This window comes from Nomascus leucogenys, chromosome 15 (assembly GCF_006542625.1).
Source record: "Nomascus leucogenys isolate Asia chromosome 15, Asia_NLE_v1, whole genome shotgun sequence".
Classification (NCBI taxonomy): Eukaryota; Metazoa; Chordata; class Mammalia; order Primates; family Hylobatidae; genus Nomascus; species Nomascus leucogenys.
The window spans coordinates 61,241,684-61,266,810 of NC_044395.1; the positions used below are offsets into that span (position 1 = coordinate 61,241,684).

At 53.9% G+C, this 25,127-nt stretch overlaps 1 protein-coding gene across 4 annotated transcripts in view; it reads left to right on the top strand.

Moving 5' to 3' along the window:
* Positions 1-499: 499 nt before the first annotated feature.
* The window catches only part of GDPD5 (glycerophosphodiester phosphodiesterase domain containing 5), a 91,099-nt gene continuing 66,471 nt past the window's right edge, over positions 500-25,127 (top strand). For all 4 annotated transcript variants that reach the window (XM_030829411.1, XM_030829412.1, XM_030829413.1 and 1 more), the window contains exon 1: positions 500-1,188. The gene's annotated coding sequence lies outside the window, so the exon portion shown is untranslated. The remainder of the gene's footprint in view (positions 1,189-25,127) is intronic.

The window sequence follows — 25,127 nt, forward strand, 5'->3', positions numbered from 1 at the left end:
ACCCCGGATATCCTCCACCTTGCCTCGCCCCGGCTTCTTTTCCTACCCTGGCCCCTGCTCCTTCCCCGTGACCCCCGCAATCCCCGCACAGCAGTCCCCATGCCCCCGTCCCAGACAAGCCAGCCCTCTCGCCTCTCCCTCCATCCGGGTCCCGAGGCCAATCCCCTCTCCGACTCGGCCCGTTTCGAACCCCCAGCCCCGCCATTGTCCTCCTGCAGCCGCACCTCTCCATTGTCCGCCCCGCCCTCTCCGAGGTAGAATATGCTTTCCGCAGGGCGCCGCTCCGCTCCCACCCTCGGATTGGCTCCTGCGGCCCCACGCGCGGGGCCCGGGAAGGGGAGAGGGCGCGCGCCCCGCCCCTGCCCGCAGCCGGCCGGGGGCGGGGTCTCTGCTGACTCCGCCCCGTCCGGGCGGGGCCGCGCTGGCTGGCGTTCGGGCGCTGGGCGGCCCTGCCTCGGCTGAGCTCGGGCTGCGGCTCCGGTGGGGGTGGGTGGCGGGGATGACAGCGGAGGTGGCAGCGGCGCGGCGCTGAGCGAGCGGCGAGCGAGCGGGGGAAGAGGAGGAAGTGGAGCCGCGGCCGGGAGCTCCGGAGTCGGCCGCTGCGCCGAGGTCCGCCCCGTTTTGCAGAGCGAGCCGAGTCGGGACCTGGAAAGACTTCCCCGCGGGGCTCTGGCCGCCGCGCCTCCCCGCCGGCGCCTGCACTGCCCTGCCCGTCCCAGCCCCGCGGTCCGGGGCGTGCGGCCGGGACGCGCGGAGCCCCGGCCCTGACCCGCTGCGCCGGGACGGGACGCTCCTAACCCCGCCGGACGGGTCCGTGGTTGCAGGGTCGCTCCGCGCCTTTCCATCAGTGAGGGTCGGAACCCCAGCTCCAGGGCTAGCGCAGTGTGGCCCCAGGCCCTCGCCTCCGGTACACGGGACCCCGGACGCCCCCAGCTTCTGGCTCCACGAGACCCCAACCTTCAGTTGGAACAGCTTGGAACAGAGCGAGCGCCCGGGAAGCCCTGGTCGGGTCGTGCGCTCCGTGAGGGGTCCTAGGCGGGCAGGACAGTCGGACCGAACCGCCGGGCTGGTGCCGCGAGCCCAGGCTGTCACCTTCGTCCCGCCTCAGGCGAGGGGTTCAGCGCCTGCCCCGAAGATAACACAGGGGTCCCCTTCTGTCCCGGCGGCCCGCGAGAGCCAAGGCTGCAGGTGAGAGCCCCGGATGCGGGGCAGGAGCGGTCCCCGACCCCATCGCGGCAGCGCGGGGGCCAGCGGAGGGAGTGTCAGGGGGAACAAGCAGAGGCTGGAACTAGCTGGGAGGGGGCGCGGGAAGGGGAGGGGAAAGAAAGAAAACGGGTACTTATTGAGCGCCCATTGTGTGCCGGTCCGCGCCCTGCCCCGCCCCGCCTAAGCCTCACTGCTACTCCTGAAATAGGTGTTGTGTATTATTATCGGCGCTTGCAGATGGAGAAACTGAGGCTTAACGGGGCTGGGTGACCTCCTTTCACTGCGGGGAGGAGACTGGGGAAGCGGGAGAGGATAGAAGGGGAAGAGGCAGAGCACTTGAGCGCTGATCCTAAAGCTGAGGAAGTGGCTTCTTCTTGCCTCCCGCTCCCTGGCCATGTCACCCGCGAGGAAAGGTGACTCAGAGTTGAGGGCAGAGGTGGGAAGCTTCCCAGTTCCAAAGCTTCTCTCCCTGTGGGCCCAGGATGTGAGAGCAGCAGCTCCTGGCCCTTATGTGTGAGACTCCAGGGTCTCTAAGACACTCTGGAGGTCCTGAGATGTGCTTATCTGTTGGTGAATTCACTGCAGAGATCCCCAAGTAAGGGTCTGTCAGAGCTGGAGATGTGGCCCCTCTGGGGTGGCTGGAGATGTGGCTCACTTGACTCACCTCCCTCACATTACTAATGGGGACACTGAGGCCCGCCCGAAGGGAGTGCCAGTTGTCCGGTCCTAAAGCCAGTGAGTCCTTGAGCCAGATGTAGACTTGAGAAAACCTTCCTGAGCATCCTGCAAGGTATCCACACTCCTCCCCAGTTAGGATCTTCTGGATAGGTGACTGGGGCTTTCCCTATCCCTGATGTGAGATCTGGGCGACCATGTATGAGGCTGTGGTGAGAATTAGTGTGGTTGGTGCTGGGGCCCTGAGGAATGCCTGCAACCCCATAGCCTTTGGCCCAAATGGAAAGTCCAACCTCATTTTCTTCTGTGCAGGGGAACCTGCAGGACACCTCTGCCCAGGAAAGAAGGGACCTGCTCAGGGTCTCAAAGCTGGGGGCTCCCAGGGCTGGGGCACAGTCCCAGGTGTCTTTATTCCCAGGCAGAGGATGCTTCTGCTGCCCCCAAGGCATGTAGGGAGAGGGGTATTGTGAAAGAGCCCTTGGCATGGACTCTGTGGGCTCTTGTTCTGTGTGGGGAGAGGAAGGGGATATGGCCTTGGTCTGGGCCCTGTGGCCTTGGCTAGGACTAGTTAACTCTAGATGTGCCCAACTCCCTGGAGTCAAGGGGAAACCACCTTGGAAAGCTGGAAAGCCCCTGGAAGATGGAGGAGAGTGGTGAGAGGTCAGTGGAAGTCTGAAGCTCAATCCCTGGGGGTGGAAGGGTTAGGGGAACCCAAAAGAGAAGGTGACTGAGGGGCTTGGGATTCCCTCTACCCCATACCTCTGTCTAGGGATTCAAATCCTCACAATAATCTCTATGTCTAAACAAAGCTCTTTGATGATATAATTTCACACCTGTGATCTCCTTTCATGACGTGGAGAGAGCGTGGAACCTAGAGTGAAGCAGAGGAGGGTTGCAGAGTCACTTGGGACTTCTTGATGCATCCGTGGTTCCAAGTGCCACCTTAAAATAGGTTATGGCAGGCTGTGTGTTACCTGCTCAGTTAGTGGGGCCATCACATCTGGCTGTCAAGTGCTAAGGGGCATGTTGTACTTGCCAAGACTGGGGTAGTTATTAATGGCCCAGTCTTGTGTGAGAAACTGAAGCTCAGAGAGGTAAAACCACTTCCCCAGGGCCTTTGAGTTTGCTTGTAGAACTGTTTGAGTGCCAACTGCATACCAGGTGCCCTGGAAGTTACCCAGATGGACTGAGCGGCAGCCTCGAGCCACAGTAACTGGTGAATCCCAGATAGTGGTAAATCAGACAGACCAGGTGGGCGTGAGTCTACTCTGCCTCCCACTAGCTGAGTGGCACTGAGCAAATCACTTCATCCCTCTGAGCCTATAAAATTAGAATACCTCCTTTAGCAGGTTGTTGTGAGGATTAAATGAGCTACAAAGATGCAGTGCCTGGCCAAATATCCGTTTCCATCCCTATGAAGAAAAGGAAGCTTGAAGTTTGACCAGGAAGTCTGGGGAAATTCTCAGACTTGTCTTCAATTAGAATGCAGGATATGGTTGCAGGCTCAGAGACCTGAATTCGCTCAGCTCAGGCTGTTGTGGGGGTCACACTCCCCCAGTCTCATAGCCTCTAGAATCAGTCTGCTTGGGGACACTGGCAAGGGGCTCTGGATTCTTACCCCCTCCCTTGGCTTCCTGCTGGCAGGGCTGTGGTGCCTGGAGCTGGTGTCCATTCCCTCGGGCCCATTGTCTGACCTCCCTAGGCACCAAGGTGCAGTGAATAATTAATACTCCCCTCAGCTGGGGGCAGGCTCAGGGAAATAGCTCTATGCTCAGTGAGCTTCTGAACCCTACCAGAGGAGGTGGGGGCTCCTGTCTGTGCTGTTAGCAGTCTTGGATATGGGGGGACAGGCAGGACAGGACAGGGAGAAAGTGTCATCTGGCCCCCAACAGGAGAGAGCTGGGGTTGATGATGTCCTGTGTCTCCTGTTGGGGGCCAGATAGTCCCACAGGCAACACTGGGAACCAAGCTAGCTGAGCTAGGATCAAGTGGGCCTCTGATTCCAGAGAGGTGGTCGGGGGGGGCGAGTAAGGGGGAGGGTACAGGGCAGAAAGGGGTGGAGGCGAGGCCCTTGAGGACTGGAGTAACCAGGAAGGCTTTGTCAGGGAGGTGGCTGTCTGGGCAGGAGCTAGAGGCAACTTGCTGCAAAGACGGGGGTTCCTGACATCCCTCCAAGAATGAATCCTGGCTGTGCCACCGTCTCACTGAGAGCATGGGCAAGACACATGATCCCACCAAGCCTCCATTTCCCCCTTTGTGAAATGATGGTTGTGATGTCCACTTCTCAAGGCTGTTACGGATGATCTTGAGGTCCCATGTGTGAAACACACGGCACTATAGGCACTCAACAAGGGGGTGCCTCATCATGAGTGTGAGCTAGTGGGCTAGTGGCGGGGCAGGTGGGATAGTGTGGTAAGCCGAGAGGTAGGGAGAACTTGGGGCGAGGAGGCTGGCTTGGTGGGGTTAGTGATGGGTGAATGCCCATATAGGAGAGGGCCTTGAATGTTAGACAGAACTCACATTTCAGAAAGCTTAATGGAGCCCCCATTTAGAAGCCTCTGTGGCTCCTTACAGCCTGTAAGATGAAGACCAGGCCCTAGTTATGGCATTCAGGTCCTTGGTCACTGTAGCCTCTGCCCGGCCTTGTGGCTCATTGCTCTGCACTGTCTCCTAAACACACCACATGTGGCCCCATCGCAGCACCTTTGTTTGTGGTTCTTCCCATCAGAACTGCCATCCCTTCCTCTTCTCCACTTACCTCCCCACCTGTCAAGACCTAATTCAGTCATAGATTCCCTCAGAAACATTCCTGGATTACCCAACCCTCTGGTCATGCCCCCTCTGAATCTTTAACATTCAGCAGTAATAGTAAAAAATAATACCTACCATCCATAACATTTTGCAGTTTGTAAAATGTATCCACACAATATTACAGTGATGATATCAACAACAGCTGATATCTTGAGTACTTACTATGAGCCAGACAATGTGCTAAATGCTTTATAGACACTCTTGTTCACACAAACTCCCTGAGGTAGCTACTGTTTTCCCCTAGAAACTGGGGCTCAGAGAGGTACCTGATCTTGCCCAAGGTCACACAGCTCAAAGGTAGGGAGCAGGGAGCCAACCTGCATCTGTTTGAATTGTAAATCGGTGCTTAGAAGATGTCCTGTCTCCTCACCTCCACCCAAGTACCTCGAAAGCATACTTGGTATGTAAAAAGCCTGGACAAGGTTTTTTCTCAAGGCTAAGGAAGGGCAGTGTTGGACTGAGCATGGGGCCCAGGAAGGACCTGGGCCCTAGGCCGTGCACAGGCTGGCTGTCTGTCTGTGTGACCTAGGGTGAGTCGGCCCCTCTCTGGGGTCCCGTGTGTCCATGTCTATGGGGAGCAGGGTAGGTTCTGAGCTCCCCTGTAGCTCCTGCTTTCTACCTCATCTTTCATGACCCTGGAAGGAGGAGGAGGAGGAGACCACAGCACCAGGGCCAGAGGATGTGGTATGACGGGCAGCTGTGATTTTTGGCCTGGCCACTGTCTGGGCCAGCAGGCTGTGTGGGTAGCTGCCTCGCCCAAAGGAGGGTGGTGGCCTGAGCTGCAGGCAGCATGGTCATTAGCTGGCAGAGGAGACCCTGTGATTGGGAGCTGGCTGGGCCAGGCCAGGCCAAGTTGGCGGGACTGGAGGCAGGCTGGCCGGGCCACAGCGGGGTCACTGGCAGGGCAGCCAGCTTCTCCTCCCTTTGCCCCCTTTGGGGTGGTAGCAAACACACACTAGGCACCAGAGCTTTGTAGGCCAAGGCTTACCCTTTCTTCTGCTGTGACCATGGGAAAGAGCAGTAAGGAGTTCAACCAGGCCCAAAGATGCTGCCTGCTATAAGCTTCCAGGACTCCTCCCATGCAGGTGGGATCCAAGCCTTCTCTGCTGCTGATTCACGGCCCTCTGCACACTCACTGTGGTCTGTGGATTGGGGTTCTGCTTGGTCTCCTTCCCTTGCTGGCTTGTCAAAACTAGATTCTATGGGCCTCTACCGAATCCTCCCCTCCCTCTGAGTGCCTAGCAGTGTGCCTGGCACAGAGCAACACCCTCCGGGCCAGGGGAGGCAGTGCAAGCTGCCCCATGAACAACTTGCTCAACTTTTGCACCTCTGTTTTTTCCCTGTAAATTGGGGCTGATAATAACTGTTATTAAATGAGATGAAGGAAGTGGGGTGCCTGTCCAGGCCTGGCACACAGGTGGGTACTCCATCAGCATGAGTCCTCTTGCCCATCCCCTCGATGGCTTCGTGAACGAGCAACTCAGTAAGAAGCTGGTGGAAGAGTCCAGTGAGTGAGGGCAGGAGGGAGGGTGTGCCAGGTGGCAGGGAGGACTTCCCTTAGGGGGACTTAGCTGGGGTTTGCAGATTCACAGTTCCCACCACCTTCCCTGTGAACAGTGGTGTGTAAGCAGGTGCTGTTGGCCTGGAAGGGTCCCAAGCTAGGTTCAGGGGAGGGAGCAGGACTGGGATATCTGGGGACTCGGGTTTTCTTCTCAGGCCTACGCAGAAGAAATGACCCAGGTGTGAGAAGCCGTCTGGCGTCCAGCTAGCAGATGCTGGGCAGGGAGTGTGAGTTCTTCCTTAAAGGGAAGCAGCATTTATTTGGTGCTGCTCACACATACATCCAACCGAAATGTAACATGGTTGGAGATTCTGGTCTGTGGGGGAAACAACATTACACAAGGAAACACACAGATGCAAAACTTCCAAATTGCGAGAAGCAGGCTCCTGAGGCAGGGGCCAGTCCCATCAGTATCTGTGGCTGGTGGCACAGGGTAGGGCTAAATGACTTGGGCAAGTGATTTAACCTCTTTGGGCTTTAGTTTCCCCATATGTAAAATGGGGATAATTACAGCATCTTCATCATAGAGTTGTGAGGGTGAAATGAATTATACATGTAAAGCACTCAAAAAATTGCCCAGCACGTAATGAGCACTCAGTGCAGGTTAGCTGTTATGATCTATATCTCCAGCACCTCACAGAGGATCTTAGAGAAAACAGGTGCTCGGGAAAGGCATTTGGAGTGAATCCCAGGCAAAGGGCAGCTGCTCTGTGAAATGAATGAATGAACAGCCTGGTAGGGATGGGAGGACACAGAAGCAGTGACAACACAGAATGTGACAGAGAAGGCCAGGGGCCTGGGGTTGCCCGGCGCTGGGCGGGGAGGGGAGTCAGGGAAGGCCTCCTGGAGGTGGTGCCCGTTTTGCTGACTTTGGACCTCTGTGAGGTCAGCACTGAATGAGCTGAGAGAGGAGTAGCTCCTCTCCAAAGGTAGCTGGCAAGGGGGAGAGCTTGGGCAGACCCCAGGACCAGTGGACTCCACAGGCCTCTCACTTCCCACCAACCCACACCGTCTCTCCATCTGTGACATTCTGCTTTCAGGGCATAAGGAAGGCGGAAAGGCAGGTGGGGAGGAAGTGTGGGCTGCTGGTCTGACAGGCCCAGCTCTTCCCAGGCTTGCGACCAAATCTCCTACAGAAAAGAATAAACAGGCCTGCTTTGAGTTCTTTTATCTTCTTGCTCCCAAGGCACGCCAGCAAGCAGAGGGGGTCTTCCAGCGTTAATCCTGCAGCTGTTTAGCTTTTGAACGAGTGGACTCTTTAAAAAAAATGCCATGAAGAATGTGTCTCACTCTCTCACTCAGGAGGCTCAAAGAGAAACTTCTCTCCCACTGACAAGGGAGCTGGGACCCCCAAGTGTCTTAAAGAAGCTCACCCCGGGGGCAGTCTGAAATCAGGGGACCCCTCATGCTGCCTCGATTTGTTGCTGGCTGTGGGGCCTTGAGGACACCCTTATATTTTGCTTAGCTTCTGCCTGTTTTGTAAAATGGGGTCAGGGTAATAAATCCCTTCTTTCCTTAGAGAGGTGTGGGGCAGGGGAGTTTCAGAGGTGGGAAGGGCAGCAGTGGGCATCCAAGCCCATGGCTTTCAAACTTTGTTTCACATTAGAATCATCTGGGAAACTTTTAAAAGTCCTGCAGGCCCCACAATCTCTGGGGCAAGACCCAGGCGTCAGTAGTTGATGAAGCTCCCCTGGTGATTTCAGTTTGAGAGCCACCTGGCTGCCTTCTGCAGCCTACCTCCCACAGTGTCCCAAGACAATACTTGCACATCCCCAGGACAAGGAGCTCATTCCTTCCGAGGCTACTTCCTCCCCCCAGGACCTCCCTGCCTGGAGAGATGAGCGGAGTGGGAAGACTTGGTAATCCAGTTAACCTGGGTTCCAGCATGCAGCTGCTCCCTGCGTGTCTTTTCGGAGCCTCAGTTTCCTCATCTGAAAAATGACAATAACGATCTCTCTGAAAGGGCCACAGAGGCCAGACGAGGCCACACATGGCAAGCACCTGCCCCATACCTGATGCCGGGCTGGACTGAGACCCTGAACTCCCTGCCCCAGCCACCTGAGGCCAGCCAGGTCTCTGAGACTGGCGCTGGTTAGGGTGGGATCAACACCCAGCCCAGGGGCCCTTCCCACTGTCCCCTTTCTCTCTAAGAGATAAGACAAGGCAGTAAGCATTTTGTTTTGCTCAGTTTTGCTTTAATGGTCAAAGTGTCAGACTGTCCTTAACAATGAAGCCTTGTCTGAATCTGCTTGTTTTTCCAACCCGGACACCCAACTGCATCACCTGCTTGGGGCCCCTGTCCCACCTGGGAGAGCTGAAGAATGTCAGAGGATTTTTTTTTCTTAATCTAGGGGAGGGTGTCCAGGGAACATTGGAGGCCTCTGTGCAAATCCTCACCGATAATTGACCCCACTTAAGTCATCCAACTCTGCTGTGATTGTGAGCCAGTTCACTAAAATTATTTCAAGGTAGTTACTAGGTGTTGAGCCAAACCCCTATCGGTGCCAGTGAGGATGGCATCAGGCTCAAGAGGCCAAAGAGGAGACCCAGAGCCAGCGAATGAGCCATGGGGTTTTACTAGGGGCTCACACACAGGGGAGAGAGTCCAGTGGCTGCTGGCTGGACCGAAGAACCACAACCACTCGCAAGAAGTGTGCAGTTTTTTTTGGTTTTGGTTTTGGTTTTGTTTTTTTTTTGAGACAGAGTTTCGCTCTTATTGCCCAGGCTGGAGTCCAATGGTGCGATCTTCACTTACTGCAGCCTCCGCCTCCCGGGTTTAAGCCTCAGCCTCCCAAGTAGCTGGGATTACAGGCATGTGCCACCACACCCAGCTAATTTTGTATTTTTAGTAGAGATGGAGTTTCACTATGTTGGTTAGGCTGGTCTCAAACTCCTGACTTCAGGTGATCTGCCCGCCTCAGCCTCCCAAAGTGCTGGAATTACAGCCATGAGCCACCGCCCCCCTGGCCTAAAAGCGTGCAATTTCTATAGCATTTTCACTTAGCACCTCCCCCAACAACTTCCACCTAGCAACCTCCATTTACCCCAAAACAACAGACCTCAATCCTGTTTGGCCCGCAAGTTCCATAGGATGGGCCAAGAGCTCAGATGTTCCTCATAGATAAGGAATGGATCTCCGGGTTGGCTACTCCCAGATTCCTTAGCTCAGAACCAAACTGCATTCAAGGTGCGTCTGCCATACAAGGTCATTCTCAGGGCTTGCTCAAGTCCAGGTATCACTGTCCAACGTGTCTACCATACAGAAGACAGAAAACTTATGTTGATCCTGGCTTTGTCACTTACTGGCAGGATGACCCTGGAAGAATCATTTTATCTCTTTGAGCACAAGTTGTTTCTCCTGTAAAATGCATTAGTAGGAAGGGCTTCCTGGGATTACCTGAGAAGCAAATAAAATTCTTGGTATGTGGAGCAGAGTGCCTACCGTAAACTAAGCACTCAAAAGCTGTTGGTGCATGCACTCGCTGGGGACCTGACCCCTGCCTCCTGCCCCTTCCTTCACTGGCTGATCCACGCTCCCTGTCTCCCAGTCTGCTCCCCTTGCCTCACCAGGCCCAGGCTGAGACAGAGGACAGAGGAGGCCTGCACATGTAATCATGGGCATCCCTTCAAACTGCTCTCTTTAAGAGCAGAGGAGGCTCTGAGGACTGGACAGAGGAAGACTACAAAAGGGGCCATTGGTGGCAGTGCTTGGTCTCCTTGCCTTGGCACAGCCAGAGAGGGTGCATCAACCCAGAGTGACTGGCTCAGGCATTAGGCGTGTGACAAATCAACACGGGATAGTGCAGCACGGAGGGACTAGCAGTGGCTGGGAGCAGTTACCACTCAGGGCTGAAGGAGCAAGGGAAGTGGGCAGCTATAGGGATAGGGGCTGTGGGCCATCAGTACAGGGACCCAGTCAACCCAGGAGACCTCACAGGGGATAAACCTCAACTATCTTTCCTCTTTCCTTCAGTCCCCCATTTGTGCTTCCTGTTGGGTGTACCTCTCTGGAAGCCAGCAGCATGGAGCCCATTACATTCCACAGAGGTCAGTTCCCAGGGCCCCAGACAAGATGGAGAGTGGCTCTGGAGAAGCAAACCAAAGACGCTTCCTCACTCTGTCCATCGAAAGCCTGGGAGTCCACTGAATACACTGTCCTTAGGACACAGTTTAAAGATCATCTGTTTTTACCATACCCCTTAATGAAGGGGCTCTCAGCCCTCACCCCAAAGATGAATCAGCAGCCCAGCTGCCACAGACACCTCGGCGAGAGGAGTTTTGGAGGTACCCATCTCTCCCCCTCTGCCTCCTCCACCAAAGCAAGCTACAGATGGCTTCTGGGGTGACCCTGCCAGGGACAGGGGAACCTCTGGAGTGGAGCAGAAGTCAAGTCACAGGTAGGCTAGTGTCAGGCGAGTTCAGGTGCACAGAACAGCGGCCCCGGCCCTGCTGCGACTTGCCCAGCCCAGAGCTGGCCCTGATGTGGCCACTTTACACACCTTCCTTAGAGCTGGGCCAGTCATTGCCACAGTTCTGGGGATAGTCCTGGACCCAGAACATGTTCTGCATGTCATGAGCCATGCCACTCTGAGTTCAGAGGGTCTCCCAGGAGCCTATGAATGTCAGGTAAGAGGAGTGTGGGGCTGGGCAGGCCTGGGACAGGCCGTGCAGCAAGTGCCACCAAATGCTGCCGAGCCCTGTGATGGGGAGTCTGGGTGTGGTGTTGGGTAGGGGGTAGGGTTCTTGCCAGGCAGGGAGCAGGAGGCATAATGGTGCCAGAGACTGAGCCTTGCCCAAGAGGAGGCATGGTCAGGGAAAGGATAGAAGATATGGCATTTTGCATGGAAACCATGTGAGAGGCCCCCATGGGGTGTTGTCTGCAGGGGGACAGCCGGCAGGCCTAGGACACAGAGCCCTTTACAGCTGGCCGCCAGCGAGCACTCCCTCTCCTTCCTGAAAGGAACGCCCCTGGCATCTCCACCAGCTCACACCTAGGCATCTGAGGTGACACAGTGAGATGCCCATGGCAGGTGTGGTAACACCTGGATCCTCAGAGACTTCCTGAGAAGGGAGGTATGTGGGCCTTGGAGTCAGAGTTCTGGCTTTGCATCCTGGCTCTGCCTCTCTTGAGTGGAACTTAGAAGACATGGGCAAGTCACTTAGCCTCTCTAAGCCTCAGTTGCTCACCTATAAAATTAGAGCAGCAACACTTACCTTCCAAGCTGGTTTGAAAGTAAAATGACATAATGAATGAGACAGCATCCTGTATTTCAGAGGAGATGCTACAGTTGCCCTCATCATGCCCCCCTTCTCTGTGTGCTGTTCATGCTTAATGCCTCTGCAGGAATTTCTTTCTTGAGACTAATTGAAGTCCACTCTGCTGCAATTGGAGCTTCTTCCTCTTGCTGGGGACTCTGCAGAGGCAGACTGAGCCCCTCCTCCGTCCAGATGTGCCCTGTCAGTGCCTGCAGTGAGTGAAGCAGAGAACTGGGTGACCAGGTGTTGATTTTCACCTTGGGGCTTGGGGGTTCAGCCGTCAATGGCCAGAGCCTCTTGACCACGGCAGGGTAGGGGGTGCATCATCCTAACTCTTCACGCTGTTTTTCCTCTCTGTGCTTAATCCATGCTCCAAAAGGGGTGACTTTGGGCCAGTGCAGAGAGCCCTGGGCTGGGCCTAAAGGCCTGGGTCCTGGCACCTCTGTCTCACTGTGTGGCCCGAGGCCAGTTAGCAACAATTTCGGGCCACCGTGGGCCTGCAAGGATGTCTGTGCTCTAGGGCCCAGGTCCCTCCAGTGAAGACATATATAGTTCTGACTGAAGACCCTTCTCCTGCCCCTCCCCCACTGGGACCCTAGCCAACCTGGGAAGACAGCAGATAGGGTCCTGCTGGTGGCTGGCAGTGGTAGCAGCTGAGTCCATCTCTCAGACCAGGACTGCCAAGGGCAGGCCGAGAATTCAAGGTTAGATGGGTGATTCCTGGTAGGTAGAGTTTTGCCTCCCTCCTCAAAACAGAGCCTGGTGCTCCCCTTCCTACCCACTCAGCTGAACTCACCCAGCTCAAGGGCAATCATGTTTGAGTCTCTCCTTGGAATGGATCCTTTCCCACATGAGATCCGCTTTCATCCCTCATTTTGCAGGTGAGAAACCTCGGGCTCAGACAGGTGAGGTGACTGGCTTGAGGTCCCACAGCCTGTTGATGGGGAGTGGTGAGGGTCCCTGCGGCAGCTCCCATGGCACCTGGGCCAGGCCGTGCCCTCTAGGTCCTCAGCAGGAGTGGAGCACAGGAGAATCAGGAGGCTACTAGCCAGGTGGTCTTCTGGTCTAGGAGGAGGCCGTATATGTGCCAGGGGCACCCTGCTCTGTGGGCCTTGAGGGGTCATCTGGGGCTCCTGGGATTGCTGGGTCCCTTTCCCTGGGAGGAAGTTAGCCGAGGAATGCCAGAGATTGAGAGCGAGGAACCCAGGAGTTCTAGGCTGTGGCTAGTTCTGAGTGCCCCTGTAAACTTCAGTGTTTAGTTTCACAGAGAGTCAAGACTGATTTCTTGTTACCTTTGGACACGTAACAGTTTAACTTTACGAAGCGCTCTGATATCTCTGATGTCATTGCATCCTCATAGCAGTCTGCGAGGAGGAAGTGTGGGACTTGTTTGGGAGGGCAGGAGAGTGTGCGCTCTGGAATCAGACACACCGGAGCTTACACCCTGACTCCCACCAACTCTCTGACCTCAGGCAAGTTGGTAACCAGCCAAGTCTCAGTTTGCTCGTCCATGAAAGGGACAATTTACTCCGCAACAAATTGTTAGCAACACCTGCCTTGCTGGCTGTGTGCCTTAAGAGAACATCTGTAACTGCTAGGTCAGTGTCTGGTGCCATGTAATAGTTTTCATGATTTTTATCAGACCCACTTTATAGAAGGGAAGATGGAAGCTGAGAGAAGGAAGGTGACTTGTCTGAGGTCATGTAATGATTTAAATTGGTCCTCCAGACTTCTTGTCTGTGAATTTTTTTTCTACAAAACCTCCCTCTCCATCCTCAAGTGACCCAATACCTCATTTATCCAGAACCTTCCATGTGTGATGCTGTCTAGACGTGGCATTGTGTCCCCAGTGCCCAACAGCACTTGCCCGGTACACAGTATGTCCTGTGCATAGATGTGTTGATGAATTCATATAAACTGTAAGAAACATTTTTCCAGAAGAAGCAGCTAAGGCCTGTGTCTTGCTCCAAAGACTTCTTTCTTTCTTTTTTGAGACAGAGTTTCGCTCTTGTTGCCCAGGCTGCAACCTCTGCCTCCCAGGTTCAAGTGATTCTCCTGCCTCAGCCTCCCACATAGCTGGGATTACAGGTGCCCGCCACCACGCCCAGCTAACTTTGTATTTTTAGTAGAGACAGGGTTTCACCATGTTGATCAGTCTGGTCTCGAACTCCTGACCTCAGGTGATCCACCCGCCTTGGCCTCCCAAAGTGCTGGGATTACAGGCATGAGCCACCACACCCAGCCCGAAAGACTTCTTTCTGCTCTCTATCCCATTAAAAACAACTCTAACAGTTTTGGTTGGAAACCTTTGCAAAAGAGATTGATTGCTTTCTTCCCCTGAACAATGGCAACATGGATGGCTTGAGGGACAGGCTTTAGGAACCCCGCCTGCCTTGCTGAGAATGCCGACGCAGCTTGACCCCTGTGCCAGATGACCCTGGGCTGCTGCACGTGTTCAACTGTGGTTTCTGGCTCTTCCCACCCTGTTGGTTCCTTCCACAGACTTGCCTCCAGAGCACTGCATCTCTTTCCTCTCCCCTCGTGTGTGTGTGTGTGTGTGTGTGTGTGTGTGTGTGTGTCCTTTCCAATTTGCTGCTTCTACCAGTTGGGGACTAAGAAATGGAACAATTGACCTTACTAGAATTGGCTCATCTATTCATTCATACCTATTCAACCAGTCAGCCATTGGTGAGCCTGGGTCACACTGGGGATTCTGTCTGTCCATTCTTCCATGCATCCATGTATCCATCCATCCATCTGTCCTGATTGAGGACCTCTGCAGTGGCTTGTGATCAATCAAGACATTACCACACCCTCCTGGCCATGTATGCAGTGAAATAATGATGCACATAGCAAATGCTGGCACAGGATTTGACAGTTTATAATCTGCCTCTGCTTGCATTACCACACTCAGTCTTCAAAATAGCCCTGAGAATAGCATTATCCCCATTTTGCAGATGATGAAAACAAAGCTTAGCAGGATGGGGTCCCCCGCCCAATGGCCAGCAGTGAGCACAAAATCACAGTTGGAACTCACTCAGGTCTCTGGCCCACGCTGTTACTTTCTCCCTCCTTTGTGCTGCGTTTGGAAGCTGTCTGATGCCATGTTCATTATCTGTCTCTGTCATGAGCTATTGGTGGTGGTGGCTGAGGTTGGACTTTCTGCCTCTGTCAAATGGTCAGTGCAGGGAAGCGTGGCCCTGGCTGGGTGGCAGCCACAGACACCCTTCAACCTGCAGACCTTGTCCCACCTGGACCCAGGCGCACTATCTAGTCCACACTTCCCAAACTGTCCCCTGAGGAGCCCTAGTCCCGTGGCACGGGAATGGATTCAAGGATGCATGAGCATACAGATTTGGGAAACTCTAGGTCACATAAATCCAAACAGGCCTTCTCAGGGTCTTTAATGTATTAATATGAATTAGGGACCCCAATGGGTGGCACAGTGTGCAGCCAGCCTTTCCTAAGCTTATCTGAACATGCAACTCCTTGGTCAAAGAGCAGGGTCTGGACACATCGTCTTGAGAAAGCACTGTGAGAAGATCTCATGGGCAAACCCTGACCTTGCTGTTTTGTGCAAGGAAACCTCCAGCTAGAGCTAGTTTCCTGGCCCAGGACCGCATTTTGAGAGAGCATCACAGGGAATACTCTTTAGCCCCAGAAAAGATTCAGTGATAATGGTGGAACTTCAGGCAGCAGGGGCAAGTGGCCGTGGAGATATTTTTATTCTTTCATCCACCAAACGAACGTATCTCAGACATCTACTGTGTGCCAGGAACAGAGCCAGCAGTTGGAAATGCCAAGACAATCTAAGACTCTTCCATTTCATTTTTCCTCCAGAGTGCTGCGTCTCTTTCCTCCGAGGGTTTTCAAAGAAAGACAAGCCTTAAATACATGCCTTAAAAGGAAGAAGTGATTTGTTAATTGCTCTGGGTCGTTGCTTTGGGTGGGTGACACATTTACTCAATTCAGTGGAGCTGCACCTTCTTAGTCCCAGGTCCTGAGGAACAGAGAGTGAGGCAATTCCAGGACCCATTACCCTGGGCAGAGTGCACAGATGTTGCAAGGGAGGGCAAGAGCATGGGGAGGCCCGCAGGAGGAGGAGAGGGGGAGGGGGAGAAGGGAGCGAGCTTCCTCCTGGGGTCCTTCAGTCTCAGCTTGGGGTTGGGGGGGCACTTAAGTGAGGCTCTGCAAAGAAGAGATGGGGGAGTGGGGGTGGATGGGCTCCAGGTGGCTGGGAAGGGCACTCTTCCAACAGCTGGAGCAGAGGTGAAAGGAGGCAGCACATGACACTGTGTCATGAGGACCCTGTAAGGAGCCTGTGGCTGTGGGAGCAGAGGGAGGAAAAGGAGGTCAGATGGGGCTGGAGAAGTTTCTAGGGCGGATTGTGAGGGTCTGAGCTCCAGCCAAGTGGGTGCTCACCTGACGAGGAGCCTCTTCAGAGCTGGTCACATTCATCCCAGTGTCCCCAGCACCTGGCTGGTGCCCAGTGGGTGTTTGTGGACTGGCTGGACTCTTCCTCTGTAGGACTCGGGTTCCTCACATTCATGGTGAAGTGAGGTCACCTGGCACCTCCCTTCCTACTCTGAAGAGCTCTCAGGAGTTCTGGATGCTTGTGCAGGGGAAGGCCTGACCACTCTCCCTGTCCCCTGCCTCAGGGTTCTCTGGGTTGCCCCAGCAGGGCAGGGGCCATGGTGCCCTGAATGGGGGACAGCCCTCCTGCTGCCAGGGAACTTTGCCCTTCGTGCTTTCTGTCTTCAGCAGTTGGCCCCCGAGCCCAAAAGGACATTCCCTGGTGTCCCGTGACTAGGAGTGGCAGTGGCATTGAGCACATGCTGCAGCTTAGCACGGGGAGGGAGCTCTGCTTCCATCTATGTGAAAATGGGCAGCCAGGTGTGGTAGCTCATGCCTGTAATCCCAACACTTTGGGAGGCCGAGGCGGGCAGATCACTTGAGGTCAGGAGTTCGAGACCAGCCTGGCCAACATGGTGAAACCCTGTCTCTACTAAAAATACAAAAATTAGCCGGGCTTGGAGGTGCGTGCCTGTAATCCCAGCTATGTGGGAGGCTGAGGCAGGATAATCGCTTGAACCCGGGAGGCGGAGATTGCAGTGAGCTGAGATCGTACCACTGCACTCCAGCCTGGGCAACAGAGCGAGACTCCATCTCAAAAAAGAAAAAGAAAATGGGCAAGTGACTCAGCCTCTGAGCCTCCGCCTTCTTGTCTGTTAATAGTAACTTCCACACTGGACTTTTATGAAGGTTCAACGAGATAAAGTTTATGAACATGGACTGTAAACTGAGTTACTCCACAAACAAACAGTTCTTGTCATTAACAATATTCATTTGTCCAATTTATATTAATCCCCCAAGCCTCTGGGCCACTCACCTCTTTTCAGGAAGTGCTCCCTGGCATCAGCTCACTGTTCTCTGTGCAAGCTGCCCCTGCTGGTACATTTTATCCAGGCCAGAGCAATAGGAGCCTCTGAATTATGTACAAGTCACACACACAGGCCAGAGCTGTGTGTCTGCAGCCCTGTCTGTGTTTGAACAGAAAGAAAGATGGTGCTGTCCTTCCTATCTGCTGGGCCCAGGGACCAGATACTGCCCCTTCCCTGGCTGCAACCCAGGGGTCTTGGCCTCTGGGGAAGGCTGGGAGCACATGTCAAGAACACCCCCCACACCCAACTTGTCTGTCCTGTTTACAGTCTGGGTCTAACATGGCCTGCCCACATACAGGAGCCTCTCTGTGTCCTGCATCCCTGGGTGGCTGGTGGGCATAGGGCTTGAGAGGCAGAACAAGACGGTCATTCCACATCCCTTCCACTTCCCTGTTCATGCCAGGAGGTGTCAGTCAGGATGACCAAGATCTTCAATGTGGACACTGCTTTATTTCAGCAGGGCCTCAGGTACCCCCTCTGGGAGGCCTGCAGCCTGTCACAGCATGCTGAGCCAAAGCCACCTGCCCAGGGTAGGTGCTGGAGGGACAAGGCTAGGTTGTGCCCAGCATCCCTTCTCCTGGAATTCTGGGGGTCCCTCTCAGTGCCCTTGTTCCTGAGCAGCTCCAGATGGTCCTGGCCCTATGTGGGGGGAGTAGGGGCAGATAGCTGGTGAGGCTGGCACCCAGAGGCATCACAGACCCTCCCTCTGCTTAGATTGGCATGGGGGCCACAGTGGGGGAGGCAGAGTGGCAGGCAGGGAGAAAGATATAGTGGGATATTGATGTAAACCTAAGCGGATTATTTTTAAAAGATCCCAGTGAACAAATGCCAATTTACCCCTCCTCCAACTCTCCCCCTGTCTTAAAAAGACCGGGCAGGAGCACACCTGGCGTCCTGTCCTGGCTCCATCCCTGTGCCTGTGCAACCTTGAATTTGTGCCTGGGGCTCTCTGAGCCTTAGCTGGCCTCATTTTAAGATGCTGATGATAAGGCCAACGTCACAAGGCTGGTGTGAGATCAAATCAACCCAGTGGGTGGCACACCCAGGAAGGCACCGGATACATGGCAGGCCACCGATTTGCAGGGCAGATCTAATGCTAGGCCAGAGCAAAGAAATTGGATGTTTTTAGATACTTGATCTGTGGTCCCTGTAAACAGGAGAGAAGAAATTCTTGTCAACTTCCTCAAAATAGTCAGTGCAGCTTAGACACGTTTTTGTACCTTGTGACTCCACCAAAAGGACTTCAAAATCACCCAGGTATTTGCTGACCTTTCCCCTGGGACCATGTAAAGCCACTGGGTGCGAGTCCTGACTCTGTCATATTAGCCAGGTGACCTGGGCGAGTCCCTTGTCCTCCCTGTCCTATAAAATGGAGAGAACAAGTACCTAATTCTCAGGCTTATTGTGAGCTTCAGATGAGAAATAATCTATAAAATCCTATTGGGGAAGAAAAAAAAGCAACTGATAGATAGTGGGTGCTGGGGGTGGGTGTTGGGGGATGATGGCCCAGAGTGCAGGTCAAGGGCTTGCGCAGCTGAAGCTGGGTGTCCTGTCCTGATGACTGGCAGGCTCTGTGATGGTCAATGCGTGTGTAGAGCCTGATTTGCTTTCCTTAATGGGACAGCTGCTTAATTAGCCTCTGAGTGTTCCTGACAAGTGTCCCTGTGAGTGTCCCCGCATCTGACAGGGTCAGCTCTCTCCAGACCATGTGTGTGCTCAGCTGGCCAGCCTTGGGTGTGAGGCATTGACCCACTGTCCCATCCTTTGATTCTTGGCTTGTCACTCAGATGGCCTCGTGGGGCAACCACTGTGTTGGGGACTAAGGGAACAGGAGACAGCCCTGCCTTAAGAACCCCGGTCTGGGCTGGAAAGGAGGAATGCAGAGAAGGCTTGGTGGCTGTGACCCAGTGGGGCTTGGAGGCAGCCAGTGCCCCCCAGCCTGAGAAAGATTCTGCCTGGCTCTGCCACCAATTCTCTATGTGACCTTGATCATAGGCCGTTTCTCCCTCAGTTTTCCCCTCTAAATGAGGATGTTGGAAGAAGTGGTCCCAGGAAGCTGTGGCCTACAGCAAAGCAGGGTGAGGGGAGCAGTGATCTCTGAAGCCAGCCCGGCCTGGAGTTCTCGGCCCAGCTGCTGCACTTTCTGGCCTGTGACCTTGGGTAGCCCGCCCAGCCTCCCCATGCCCACCTGACAGGGGTATGCTGGCCCTGCTGGCACAGAGCAGACACTGAACATCCTGCCCAGCAGTGTCTGGCATTGGTGAGCCCCAGGGCAGCTTTGGCCCTTCCCCTCTTTCTTTCCCTGTTTGTCCTGCAGTGCCCGGAAGTTCCCCAGGGAGTCTTGCCCCAGTGGATTAGGGGTGGCATAAAACAAGTGTTGCTGACCTCAGTGCCGAGTCCACCATGCTGTCTGTGCTACTCCCCTGCCTGGGGACCCCAGGATTGGGATACAGCTGGCCATCCTCTGACTCTTAAGGGTTGGACGGAGAAGGGGAGGGGGTCAGGGGCAGGGTGCACACTCTAGAACCCAGCATTCTGTCTTTGTTGGCATCTTGGAACCTTGGTCCTTGGAACCGTGGACTCTTTCAGTTCCCAAATCTTGGAAGCACTGGATCATGGAATCATAGAATCTCAGTGATATGAAATCCAGACTTGGAGGTGGCCTTAGGGGTCACAATCCAAACCTTCATCCAGCCCAGGCAGCCCCTCTGCAGGCTCCGTGAACACTCTGGCAACTGGGGAGTCATCTGTAGCCCCCTCAAGTAGGTCTCAGACTTCGGTCAGATCACAGGGCTGCCCCCGCCCTTCCTTGTGGTCTTGACTGGCCACTGTGATCGTGTGCCTGGGGCTGGTTAGTGCTAATGGACAGCTGGGATGGAACCAGGCCTCTGCTCAGCTAAGAATAGAAGGCTTTGTGCGATTTAAGTAGCAGCCGGATCATATCAGGCCTCCCAGCTAGGCCCTAGGGAGCTTATTAAGTGGGATCTGGGGCTACCCTGGGTCCTCCTAGGTGGAGGGGCAGCCACTGGACTTCCCCGGGGTTGCTCTCTTGTGTTTACCTGATGATGAATTTTCCTTTTCCCATCAAGTAAGTTCATCCCTCCTTCCTCCTCCCTGGGGCTGGCTGGGGAGCATCACCCAGTGTTCCTGGGGGGAGTGTCTTCTGGGAAGAGCTCAAACAAACAAAGCGTCCCTGAGAGGAACAAACAGATCGATGAAAATGTCTTTGTCTGGAAAGGAGAGAACGGATGATGGCGACCTTTTATTGAGTGCCTACTGTGTGCCAAGCCCTTGGCTCAGCCTTTTGTGCTCTTGCCATATCTGACCCTCCCAAGGGGCTCTGGGAAGGGTCCTTATCCCCATGATGCAGATGAAGACACAGAAGCCCAGCTGGTACTTGGCAGCGCTGATATTGGGACCAAGGACTGCCCCACCCCGTTCCTTCTGAGGGAGAAACTGGGGGTTCCTGAGAGCTAGGGGAAAGAGGCAAGAGTCAGAATTCTTGGAGAGAACCCTAGGCATGGAGGATTTTGTCTCTCTGACTGCAATGATTCATGCTTTACCTTATGTTAGAGTCTTTTCCACTTTTGGCAGCATGGAATAGGAGAAACAGTTCTGGACTGAGGGAGAAATTATGGCCCTATCACAAATATAGTAGATGCAGGCACATGTTGGTTAAGTTTGAATTAAACCAAATCCACGTGGGTCTCAGATTTCCCTTTTATGAAGTGAGTAGAGACCGCCTGGGGCAGGATCATGAGGCTGTGGCTCCAGATTCCTGGTCTTTTGATCAGAGAGTGTCCTGGTCCCTGCTCTCTGCAGTTCTCTGGTGCCTCCTGCCTCCCACTCAGAGATTATTCCCAGTGTGAGAATTGGAAGGACACCTAGGAATTGCAGGTCATTCTCTGATGGTACAGACAGGAAAACAGGGGCCCCACAAGGAAAAGGACTGGCCCAAGGTCATGCAGTGAGTGGGCCTGGGAGCACATAGTAGGAAATCCCTTCTTCCTTCCAAGCCAGTGCCTGCTCTCCTCTGGGGCACTGCTTTTAGGTGGTGATCTGGAGGGCTGGGGGTGGGGCTGGGGGGCAGAGGCAGCTGGATCCTGAGAGGAAGGCAGGGGCCAAAGGTCCAAGCCTCTATCTGTAGTGCCCCAGGCCCATCTGTGCTTGCCCAAATCCTGTCCAGTTCAAATGCCCCCTCTTCTGTGAAGCCTTCCTGGACTCCCCTTCCTAATACCCTTTCTAATCTCCCTATCTACCTCAAGAGTGAGAGTTTGTTTGTTTGTTTGTTTGTTTGTTTGTTTGTTTTGAGACGGAGTCTCGCTTTGTCACCCAAGCTGGAGTGCAATGGCGCGATCTCGGCTCATTGCAACCTCTGCCTCCCGGGTTCAAGCAATTCTCCTGCCTCAGCTTCCTGAGTAGCTGGGATTACAGGCACGTGCACACCCGGCTAATTTTTGTATTTTTAGTAGAGATGGGGTTTCACCAAGTTGGTTGGGCTGGTCTCGAACTCCTGACCTCATGATCCACCTGCCTCGGCCTCCCAAAGTGCTGGAATTACAGGCGTGAGCCACTGTGCCTGGCTGAGTGAGAGTATTTCTTAAAATTGTATTATTTAAGTTAACAAACATAAAATGCACCATCATAACCATGTTAGATACAGTTCCATATGTTAACTATATTCACATTCTTGTGCAACAGATCTCCAGAGCTTTTTCATCTTGCAAAACTGAGACTCTATACCTATTACACAACTACTCCCCATTTCCCCCTCTTTCTCTGGCCCCTGGCACCCACCATTCCACTTTCTGTTTCTGAGTTTGACTATTTTAGATACCGTATATAAGTGGAAGTGTACAGTATTTGGCTTATTTCACTTAGCATAGTGTCCTCATGGTTCATCCATGCTGCAGCATGTGGCGAGATCCCCTTCTTTGTTCAGGCGGAGTGCTGCTCCGTTGTGTGGCTAAACCACATTCTGTCTGTCCGTTCACCTGTTGATGGACCCTTGGGTTGCTTCCACTTCCTGGCTCTTGTAACAAGAGTAGGGAGTTTTGAAGTTGGATGGGCCTGGGTTGGACCCTGGCTTTTAGCCTCCTTTAGCTGAATCTAAGGCCCTCCTCACCTGCCACTGTGCCCAGTGGGATAACTGCAAGGCGTAGAAATTGTTCATGTTGAAACGCTTGGCATACAGCAGACTTGCAGTGAGTAGTAGGTGGGGTTCATTCTCGTTTTCCGCTTTCCCTCTAGGGACAGGTCCCTTTTGCCCATGGCTATAGGACCCACAGCTCACCTGCACCCCATCATGAGGGCAGCTGAGCACCTGGTGAGTCTCAGAATATTGGAGCTGGAGAGCACCTGTGCACAGAGAGGGGCAGGGACTCATCCATGTTCACCCAGCCAGTCAATGGCCATGCCAGGATTAAACTTGGCTCTCCAGCCTGGGGACCTTCCCCCTGCAGTCCCTGAGATCCACAAGCCTTGTCTTTAGGAGGGATCAGCTCCCCAGGGGCCTATATCTAATCCTGCAGCATTCAGGGCTGGGGGAGGCAGGGGGCTGGGAGATAAACATCTCAGGAGGCTCAAGAGATGAGCATCTGTAGTGGGTGAAGGCCAATGGCACCTGCTAGTCTCGTCTGATCACCTGACTTTCCCCAGGGCTGTGGACAGCGGAGCTGCTTCAGCAACAAGGGAGCTCACATCAGACTCATTTGCATGGTGCAGGCTCTCTAAGGTCCTTGCCTCACACCTGGGAGCTCACTCTGCTTTTGCTCACCTTCGTTCATTCATTTGCCTATTCCTTCCTTCGCTCATTTATTCAGCAACCACTCCCTGAGGCCTGCTGTGGGCTGGGAGACCAATTAGACCTTGCAGGCAGTCAGTATGGCATAGCAGTGAATAGTGTGGATTCTGAGGCTAAACTGCTTGGGTTCAAATCCCAGTTCTGCCAGTTACTACTTCTATGACCTTGGACAAGTTGCTTAGCCTCTCTGCCTCAGATCCTTCTCTGAAGTGGGGAGAATGATAGTTCATAATTTATATTTGTTCCAGTTACTGTTGTCACATAACAAATCACCCCAAAATTTAGTGGCTTTATATAAGAACAATCATGGCTGGGCATGGTGGCTCATGCCTGTAATCCCAGCACTTTGGGAGGCTGAGGCGGGTGGATCACCTGAGGTCAGGAGTTTGAGACTAGCCTGACCAACATGGTGAAACCCTGTCTCTACTAAAACTACAAAAATTAGCTGGGCATGGTGGTGCGCACCTGTAATACCAGCTGCACAGGAGGCTGAGGCAGGAGAATCGCTTGAACCCGGGAGGCAGAGGTTGCAGTGAGCTGAGATGTCCCACTGCACTCCAGCCTGGGCGATAAAGCGAGACTCAGTCTCAAAAAAAAAAATAAAAACAAAAAACAGAACAATCATTATCTCACAGTTTCTATAGGCCAGGAATTTAAGTTGAGCTCAGCCTTGGGCTCAGCCCAGTGGCTCTGGCTCAGGGTCTCACCTGGTTTCTGTCAGGTGGCATCTAGAGTGGGGAGGAGCTGGGGCACCCGGAGGTTTACCTGGCTTCTCTTGCTCTTTGCGTAGTCTCAGGCCTTCCTTTCTCTCTCTGCAGGCTTGTTTGAGCCTTCCCACAGCAAGGCAGTCTCAGAGCAATCACAGTGTCTACACGGTGGTGCAGGGCTCTAGTAGGAGTGTCCTGGTGAAGGAGGCAGAAGCTGCTTCACACTCAATGACCTGTCCCTGAAAGTGCCATAGTGTCACCTCAGCCATTACTCCCAAGCCCTCTCAGATTCAAGTGGGGGGACAGAGACACCACCTCTCTCCATGGGACTGGTGTCAGCATCATTTGTAGGAAGAGGGTGTAGGGTGGGAGACATTGCTGCAGATGTCTTTGGAAATACCATCTGCTACAGTTGTGAGAGTTAGATGAGTAAACACAGGGAATGCCTAGAACAATGTCTAGGCATCATATATAAATGGTAGCTAGATAAGGCCAAGGGTGGTTTTGACCGTATGCAACTTATTCGTGATGTGCTCACCTTAGGATGTGACTGCCACTATGGAAGCCAATCCACTGAATAGCAGCATTTCCCATTTGGGTATTGAGAAATCTATAGGAGTTCACCAAACTGAGGCAAGTGGAAAGGCATTCTACACAGAAGAAATTAACTTTGCAAAAGTGTTGAGCTGGAGAAGGAAGTCCCTGGAGCAGGGACTTAGCTCCAGGTGGCAGGGCTGCCCTGAGGTGAGGAGGGAAGGAAGTGTCTGGAAAGTGAGTTGTGGGCAGGTTGAAAAAAGTTTTGCATGTAGGGTTTGTACTTAATCCTGTAGGTTCCAGGATGTCCTTCTGTTTCTCAGGCAGCAATATGAGAGGCTTGAGTACCATCATGAGGAAGCCATTTCTGAGGCCAAATCAACAGGATCTGGGGAGATACTGGACAGGATCTGGGGAGATACTAGAGATACACTTGGGGGTGTAGGGAGAGGTCAGGACTGAAGGGGCTCACACCCAGGTGTTTGGCGCGGGTCATTTACATCAGTTTTGAATGTGGTACACATACCTACCCTGGCTTGCTTTCCCTCCTCTTCCAGTATATTAGAAACTTCATGATTGTTCTCTGCTCAGATTGGCTCTTTGGTAGGGGAGGGTGGAAGTGTAACTCCCTTGGCAGAGGGGTCTGGAGGAGCCTAGCAGGGCCCGTGGCCTCCTCCTCTGCCCCCAGCCCTGTCTGTGGAGAGCAGCTCTTGCTCTCTCACCCTCTTCTCTCCCAGCACCCCTCCCGACTCTGATCACAGCCTCAGAGTCCAAATGGAACAGGCCAGACAGTCTAAATGGAACAGGCCAACAGGTGGCTGTTGCCACGTCTCCCTGAGCCCCTGCTCTGGAGCCCCGAGCGCCAGCCTGGAGACCTGGCCGAGCCAAAGGCTTCACGCCTGGAGCAGGTGACTCTGAGCAAGGCCGTGGCCCGGGTCCCTGTTTCCAGGATGTTTGTGTCCCTGTGGACCTGTCTTTGCGTGGCTCCATGTACTTCTGGGAGCCTGTATGCTTGCGCCAGTGTGCCCACTCGTGTCACCTGTGTCTGTCCGTGAATATGTGCCCTGTGTCTTTTTGGATGTCTCTGTGTGTTTGCGTGTGTTTGCACAAATATGAGGTGGGCCTCTTAGGCT